Raw genomic sequence first — 8,796 nt, 5'->3', positions numbered from 1 at the left:
ATCCCCTGGGACTGGAGTTACAGACAGTTGTTAGCTGCCATGTGGGTGCTGGGATTTGAACTTGTTCTTCTGCAAGAACAACCAGTGTTCTTAACCATTGAGCCATCTCTCCAGCCCCCTGGGCCACGGTTTTTATACATCTGTATAACTTGGTGGCTGAATGTGCAAAATCCCTTTCCTGGACAGATGTTTCCTGTCAGGAAGCCCCTTCTGTAGCATTCTCAGTTCATGCTTTCTCCTTTCAAATACATTTCATGTTCACAAGTTGGAGCTGATGATGCTGAGGGCTTCATGGCATCGTTCTCACTGTCCCTATGAAGACAGTGAGGTTTCTCCTTAACAATTATGGATGCTTTGTCTTCTGTACCCTCCTGGTCTGCATTTTTAAACTTATTCATGCAACTTTCTCCACAGAATTTTGTATTTTTTAAAATCTTTTTGCTCTCACTCATGGTAGCTGTAAATAAGGGCACTGAGAGGAAGTCATACTAAAGTCTGAATGCTATGCTGTCTTGAAATTTCTCCAACACAGAAATTAGGGCCAGGTATGGTGGTACATCCCTTAATCCCAGCACTATGAAGACAGAAGCAGGGGAATCTTTGTGAGATTAAGGCCAGCCTGGCTTATACATAATGAGTTTCAGGCCAGCTAGGGCTATAGGGAGACCCTGTCTCAGAAAAATCAAAAGACAGACAAATCATCCAATAGATATAAAATACATATTCTTGAGCTGGAGAGCTGGCTTGGGGATTAAGAGCACTTACTGTTCTTCAGAGGACCTAGGTTTGGTTCCCAGTACCCACATGGTGACTAACACCTATTTGTAACTCCATTTCCGAGGAATCCATCTCTCTCTTCTGGCCTCTGTGGCCACAAGGCATGTGCATGGTGCACTTACATACATGTAAGAAAAACATTAATACACACAAATTAAAAATGAAACCTTAAAAATCAAGGCTATCCTGGTCTACATACTGAGTTCTAGGCCAGAGAGCAGTAAGAGCAATGGAGGACAATGACACAGGGAAAGAGGAAAGGGAGTGTGGAGGGCTGAGGAGTCTGTGACTTTAAATAGTGTGACTGTGGAAGGCCTTTATGAGAAGGTGACAACTAAGTTCTACATAAGTGAGTTCTACATAGTGAGACCCTGTCTCAAAAAACTGAAAAAAAGAGCCTGAGGTCTACTTCCGTTTTGCCTCTTTCCAGGCATCTAAGATGTCAAACCAAGGATATGGTGGGTCCTCCCATATGAAATTCCAGATTTTCCTCTGATAGGAGTGTTGGGATAAGTCAAGGGTGCTTGGAATGTAAAGCATGGCTGCCAGGCAGGATACCTCCTAGTGAGGATGGCAGGAAGCTGGTCCACTCCATTCTAGATATACTGTCTCTTACCCAATAATCCCCAAGCAAAGCTATTAAGTCCCTAATCCTTTAATCCTAACCGGGTCCCTTGTAGATCATGTGACTGGAGGACAGGCCAAAGGCCACCTATGTAGCCTTAGGAGTCCCCTCCCTCCCCCCACCTGCCAGCCCACCAAAAACCCAACCCCACCTCTTTGCCCGCGAAACTTTCCTATATAAACCTCTGCTTCCACCATAATAAATGAGCTGTCCACTGACACAGTCTCCCTGGGTATTTTCTTCCTGTCATACTCACCACCAACTGCTGCCTGAGGCCTCCCTCCCCCCACTGGTCTCTCTCCTCTCCCTGACCTTCTGCTATGGGAACCGGTGCACAAAGGTCTCCCTGTGGCAGCGGGGTTTGGGCCGAGGGGGGTGGCTGGCATAGGAGCAGTGGTCAACTGCACTAACAACAGAGGAGCCAAAAATTTGTCTATTATCTCTGTCAAGGGAATCAAGGGACAGCTGAACAGACTTCCTGCTGCTGGTGTGGGTGACATGGTGATGGCCACAGAGGTAAAAGGCAAACCAGAAGCTGGGCTTGGTGGCACACACCTTTAATCCCAGCACTGGGGAGGCAGAGGTAGGCAGATTGCTGAGGGTTCAAGGCCAGCCTGGTCTTCATAATGAGATAGTGAATTCCAAGCCAGCTGGGGCTACAGGGATAACCTGTCTCAAAAAGAAAGGCAAACCAGAGCTAAGAAAGATGATCTATCCAGCAGTGGTAATTAACAACTAAAGTCATACTGAAGAAAAGATGGGGTGTTTCTTTATTTTGAAAATAATGTGGGGGTCATGATAAATAATAAAGCTGAAATGAAAGGTTCTGACATCACAGGTCCAGTTGCAAAGGAGTGTGCAGACTTGTGGTCCAGAATTGCATCCAATGCAGGCAGCATTGCATGATTCTCTGGTGTATTTGTTAACTATGATGCACATTAAAAGTCTTTGCTCTGAATTAAGAAAAAAACCTTGTTCCTCAAGGAAGTTTCTCCAGTCTCTCTACAGCTGTACTTTTAGAAGGAGATACCACAGTCTGAGTTATTCCCTGGGATCTTCCTGTAGAAGCTTGGAAAAAGAGTGCAGCGGTCTGGTCTGAGGGAGCCAGTTCCTACCAACCACCACCTTCCATTGGTCTCTGCCTATCTGGGGTGCTGCTGTAACAAGGGGATCTTGAAATAAGACCCCAACAGAAGCATCTCTAGATAAGAACAGCCTAGGAGACAGAAGTTGCTGGGGTGAGACAAGGTCCCTGGGATCTAGGGTGCAGGAGAATGATTCCTAAGGCTACCCCCAGCCTAGGTTAATGACAACCTGTGACTCTGAGTCAGAACAAGGCTACTTTAGTAGAAGTTCTGCAGCCTGACCTCTTACCAGAGACAGGCCAATGGTGTGACAGTATGCATAGCCAAGAACACAGGTAGATGTTCCAAGATGACTCTTGGGAGCTCAAGAGTCAGGAGGGTCTTGGGAGAGTCATCCATGACACCATGGTCAGGGAAGCTTTTAGGGACATGGATTCCAGCTTCCTTATTATGCAGGTGGAGACACTGAGGTACAGCAGGGAAGAAATCTGCTCACTGTCTCACAGCAAATGAGTCCTAGAGCTGCTGCCTCCCACACTTCTGAAATGAGGTAATAAGCCCCATAGGTCTTCCCTGTTTTAACACTAAAACTAGAACACTGAACACACAAGGGGGAATCCTGTTGTGCCTGGTTGCTTGGGGGGTGTGGGGCATGTGTTTTCAGCCCTTGCAGTGTGACCTGGGTGTCCCTGGAAAGCCAAGTTGGCTCCCTCAGTGGTGTGGATGGGGCTCAGGTTTGTGCCAGTTACATACAGCCCACCTCCAAATGGACAAGGGTGTTCCCCAAACCCTCTGGGCACAGCATCTTTGCCTGTGATTTTCCTCTGATAATATCTTGTTTTGCCAACTAAATTAAGACTATGACAGAGAACAGAGACTACCTCTAGCAGTTTAGTTCAATTAAGATTTCACATCAACAAATTAAAATGCATCCTCACCGTCTGCAAAGTAAATCTGCCAGCGTTTAAAAGGAGGCTCTGACATTTGCTATTCAGGCACCTAGAGGATACGAGTTGAGTGTCAAACAGGACCCAACCCTATGGGGAACTATTTGAGGGGTTCAGAGCCAGGATTTGTCTCCATAGGCTTGGGGCTAGGGATTCTCAAGCATGAATGTGAGCCTTTGACAATCTTCTGGGTGTTGATAAAATAACAGAAATTAATGATGTCACATTTTCCATAAGACTAAGTTAATTCAAACTAAAGAACTATCAACAAATACTTTCAAGTGTTTAATGTGTCAATCATTCTTCAAGAGACTAAGAGTACAGCAATGAACAAAACAGGAACACTCCCTGCTCCCCCAGAGCTGTGACTTTATGGGGGAGAGACAGACAATAAACAAGACAAATGAGTAGCATATGCAGTAAGTTAGAGAGCAATAAGAGCAATGGGGGACAACAACGCCAGGAAAGAGAAAGTAGAGGGCTGAGGAGTCTGTGACTTTAAATATGGTAGCTGGGGAAGGCCTTGATGAGGAGGTGACAAATAAGAACTGAAAAGGTAAGGGAGTGAGCTGTGATGATGTGGGAGTGTGGGGCCAGTGCTCTGGGCAGAGGGATGCTGAGACTGAAGGCCAGAGTGGGACTATGAGGGTATGTGGCTAGAGCTGAATGAGCTTGAGGGAGAGATGAGTGCAAGGGAGAGGAAAGAGACAGGAGGGCAGAAGACTGTTCTTTCTCTGAGTAAGAAGCTAGTACAGGGTTTTTTGTTGTTGTTTTGTTTTGTTTTTGAGACAGGGTCTCACTATGTAGCCCTGACTGGCCTAGAACTCACTGTGTAGACCAAGCTGATCTCAAACTCATAGAGATCCACCTTCCTCTGCCTCCTGAGTGCTGGGATTAAAGTTGTACATTATGACCCCTGGCTACAGTGCACAGTTTGTAGCAAAGAACAGACAAGTTCTGATTTCTCTTTTAATAGGGTGCTGTGTGGGGAAAAGAAAGAAGGAAGGTATATTAGTTACTTTTCTCTTGCTGTGACCAAATACATGACAAAAGGAAGGAAAGGTATATTTTGGCTCATGGTTTCAGGGAACACAGTCCATCATGGCAAGGGAAAGCATGGGGACAGGAACATGAGACTGGCTGGTTGCATTGCATCTGCATTCGGGAAGCAGCGACTGATGAATGCTCAGCTGACTTTCTCCTTTTTATCCATTTATTCAGCCTAAGATACCATAGGATAATGACCCACCCACATATTCAGGGTGGGTCTTCCTTCCTCATTTAGCCTCTCTGGAACCACCCTCACAAACATCCCCAGAAGCGTACAAAATAAATGAGTGAATAAATAAAAGTTTGAAATCAATAATACCCTAGAAAATCCAGCTTGTAAGATGAGTAACCCTCTGAGATCTTCACCAAAAGCAGCTTCCTTGGCTCTTGGCCCTGGGAGATCATGGCGGGGCTCCATCCTTATAGTAGCTCATGACTGGCTGACAACACAGTACTCAAAAAGTAGATTTTCTCCCCTCAAACTGATGGATAATTACTTTTAAAGGCAGATAGGTAAAGAATGTGTCTTTCTACCCAGGAAATTAGAGAACCTATAGGATGCACATCTCATGAGGAGAGCCTGCTCGCAGGTGATCCTCAGCATGTGGATAAGGACCAGTGGGTAAATTCCCAGCACCCACATAAAACCCCAAGCATGGAAGTATGGGTCTGTAACCCCAGTGGTGGGAGGTAGAAACAGGAGGATCCCTAGGGTTTGCTAGCCAGTCAGACTAGCTGAAATATCAAACTCTAGGTTCAGTGAGAAATCTTGTCTCAAAAATTGAGGTAGAGGCTAAGTGTGGTGGCACATGCCTGTAATCCCAGCACTTGGGAGTCAGAGGCAGACAGATCTCTATGAGATCAAGGCCATCCCAGTTTACATAGTGAGTTCTAGACCAGTTCAAGCTACAGGGAAACCATATATCAAAAAGACCAAAAAAAAAAAAAAAAATTGAAGGGGAGGTTGAGCATAGTAGCATATGCCTTTAATCCCAGCACTTGGGAGTCAGAGGCAGACAGATCTCTATGAGATCAAGGCCATCCCAGTTTACATAGTGAGTTCTAGACCAGTTCAAGCTACAGGGAAACCATATATAAAAAAAACCAAAAAAACAAAAAAAAATTGAAGTGGAGGTTGAGCATAGTAGCATATGCCTTTAATCCCAGCACTTGGGAGGTAGAAGCAGGTAGCCCTCTGTGAGTTTGAGGCCAGCCTGGTCTACAAGTTTCAAGTCACCCAGGGCTACACAATGAGACCGTGTTTCTAAAACAAAACCAACAAACAAAAAAATTATGGTAGAGAGTGATCGAAAAAGACATCAACCTCTTGCTTTTCCTCCAGGTGTATACACATGGACATGCACACTTGCTCACACATAGAGAGAAAGAGAGCTAGAGAGAGAAAGAATAATCCTAGCACTCAGGAGACTGAGGCAGGAGTGTCATTGTAAGTTCCAAAGCAGAGACTTTGTCAAAAAGATAGGGCTGGTTGTGGTAGCATGTGCCTTTAATCCCAGCACTCAGGAGGCAGAAGGAGGAGGATCAGGAGTTCAAGGCCATCCTCAGGTACATAACAAGTTCAAAGCTAGTCTGGGTTGCATGAGACCCTGTCTCCAAAAAATAATAAATGCAGAACAGACAAATAAACTCTGAAAATGGATATATTCCTTTTTATTTCTAATCTCAGTGTGTGTGGTTTTATTTTTCTGTGACTATAAATGATTATTATTATTATGTAGACAAGGTTTTCGGTTTTTTTATTTTGTTTTTTTGAGATGGGCTCTCACATATCCCAGGCTGACTTCAAAATTGCTGTGTAGCCAAGAAAGGAGGATGACCTTGAACTTCTGACTCTCTTTCCTCTCATGTGTTGGATTTACAGGAGTGTGCCACCACACTAAGTTTATTTTGTGTGGGGATCGAAAATGAGCTTTGTGCATGCTAGGCAAACACTCTACCCACTGAGCTACATCCCCAGCCCGTGATAAGGTTCACAACCTTGGAGGTTGTGTCTCATTTTCTGGTCCTTTCTCTTCTTTTTGGTTTGCTTTTTCTTCTGTAAGCTTGACTATGAATAGAATTTTATGCCTCCTCTTCCTACTATTTAAAGTGAGTGAGTGAAATCCTTTTATTTCTGTCTCAGAAAAACACAACACTAAATTAAATTATTTTTTACTTGTGTAACTCTCACTGATTTTTCTCTCATGGAACGTCAGCATCCCTACTTTCTGAGCCTGAGCAGTTGATGCCATTTCCCAGTGAGGAGAAAAACACACCCAAGGAGCTCTGGACTTCCCACCACTTCAAACTTCTCTATTTAACTTGCTTGATAATTTGCATAGATCTACATATGTTATGCAATCAGCCTGCTCTCTTTTTACATTTAAGCCTAAAATAATTTTGCTTTAGGATGTTTTCCTTCTCTACTGTCTTCTATATTTCTTTCTGGTCCTGAGATTTAGAATTTTTTTGTAAGAGGAACAGATGAAAGGCCAGCCAGGGAGAAGGAGACTGGGGAGGAGAATGGTGACAATGTTGGGATTCCCTGGCAAACCGTTTATTGAGTACCTACTATGCACGAACCAGGTGCTGAGAATAGTGTGAGCTAGCTAAGCACAGCTCTCACATATAGCTGGCCCTCTTGTGAGGAAAACTCATAATACACATAAAAAGATGAGTTCTGCTATTACATAAAAATTGCAAAGAAAACACAGTTACCTGAAGACTGCTTCTTTTTCCCCTTGATACAAAGTCTTACTCTGTAGCTTAGGCTGACCTTGAACTTGTGGCAATCCTCTTGCCTCAGCCTCCAAGTGCTGAGATTATAGGCATGAGCCACCATGACAAGGTGAAGACTAATTTGGATTGATTAATATGTAGAAAATATGACATTTGGGCTAATGCCTAAACGACAAAGATACAGTCCTATGACATGTGGAAATATGTTCTAAACACTGAAAACAGCAAGTGAAGATTCCTTGAATGATAACAAGCTTGGAGGACTTGGGGAACAGAGAGGAGTGTATCACTGAGAGTATTTTCAATGGAAAGAAAGAGAAGTCCCGCTTCAAAATGGCACAAACAAGAAGGAATCTTGTTACTCAGAGAAAGAAGCCTCGGTAGAGTACATCTTTTTCCTTTTCTTTTTCTTTTTCTTTTTTTGGTCTTTTTGAGACAGGGTCCCTAAGTGCTGGGATCAAAGATGTACACTACCAGCTGGGCATGGTGGCACACGCCTTTAATCCCAGCACTCGGTAGGCAGAGGCAGGCAGATCTCTGTGAGTTCAAGGCCAGCCTGGTCTACCTAGTGAGTTCCAGGACAGCTGGGGCTACAGGGAGACCCTGTCTCAAAAAGACAATAAAATAATAATAAAGGTGGAGCGTGATCTAGAAACACACTCAACACTGACCTCTGGCTTCCACCTGTGAGTGCACATACACACTTACAACACAAAGAAATACAGGCCAGATTTTATCCTTTCTGCAGAGCCATCCTCTTGGGCTGACTTCCTTCCAGATACCAAGACGGCTGCCAAAGCTCTGATCCACAACTTTATGTGCTGTCCAAAAGCAGACAGGAGTAATGCAAACCCTCTTCTCAGAACAAGGCAATCCTTTCCATGATGGTGCACAGGTTTCTCATCATATCTCATAGTATAAGAAAAATTCTGGGGTGGGCAAGATGGCTCAATGGGGTAAAAGTGCTTGCCACCATCCTAGAACCAAACCCTGGTAAGTATTTATCCAGACATAACTACAGGAACCAGGATAATGGAAAGGAACCAGGGAGGTAAAGGAAAAGAAAGAACCTGAAAGAGAAGAACAGTAGGAAACAGGCCTTAATAAGGGAGATACGGATAAAAATTGGGTTAGTTTAAGGGAGCGGGGAGGGAAGGGTATACAAGGAACCTAGGGGATAAAGGGAAGGAAGGAGCTCAAGAGAGGTAGGGCCATAGGAGAAGGGTATTATTAAGGGAGAAAGGGGGAAAATGGGGCCACCTTAATTGGGGAAACCATGATGGAGGGGTGGGACAATGAGAGAGATAAATAATGCCTAGCTAGTTTTTAAAACCAGAGGGAACCATATTACTCCAACAACCTACTGACAAATTATACACAGCAGATCAAGAAATACATATCTAGGTAAGGTTTATCTGAGAACAATTGGTCTTTGCCCAAGATTTAGCTAAATGGCACACAGTAATTAAAAGTACCAGACTGGTGGAACTAAACTTCTTGGCTGTTTAATAGATATACTTTGAGGCATATATTAATTTTGCCAGAGGGACATAAAGGACAGTTTTTGCTCCTT

General features: G+C 44.1%; 1 pseudogene; it reads left to right on the top strand.

The window, feature by feature from the left end:
- Positions 1-1,216: 1,216 nt before the first annotated feature.
- LOC103735152 lies at positions 1,217-2,333 on the top strand (annotated as a pseudogene).
- The last annotated feature ends 6,463 nt before the right edge of the window (positions 2,334-8,796 follow it).

The sequence above is a fragment of the Nannospalax galili genome, unplaced genomic scaffold, assembly GCF_000622305.1.
Source record: "Nannospalax galili isolate Female #2095 unplaced genomic scaffold, S.galili_v1.0 scaffold856, whole genome shotgun sequence".
NCBI lineage: Eukaryota > Metazoa > Chordata > Mammalia > Rodentia > Spalacidae > Nannospalax > Nannospalax galili.
Note: the sequence above shows the minus strand (reverse complement) of the source record. Positions and strands in the feature narration are given on the sequence as shown.